Raw genomic sequence first — 243 nt, forward strand, 5'->3', positions numbered from 1 at the left:
CAGTTGCTTCATTACTATTTTTTAGATTCGTCCACCTGCTGAAGCCGTGATCGGTGAAAAGCGTACAACACACACACACACACACACACACACACACACACACACACACACACACACACACGTTGTCTCACTCTCTGAAAGGTATCGATTAGGACAAGGGTACCTTAAAATTTCTAAAACATTCGATGTATCGTGGAACATCGTGAAAACCGACATCAACAAACAGAGAAAATAGAGCAGCAC

This window comes from Tachysurus fulvidraco, chromosome 22 (genome assembly GCF_022655615.1).
Source record: "Tachysurus fulvidraco isolate hzauxx_2018 chromosome 22, HZAU_PFXX_2.0, whole genome shotgun sequence".
Taxonomy (NCBI): domain Eukaryota; kingdom Metazoa; phylum Chordata; class Actinopteri; order Siluriformes; family Bagridae; genus Tachysurus; species Tachysurus fulvidraco.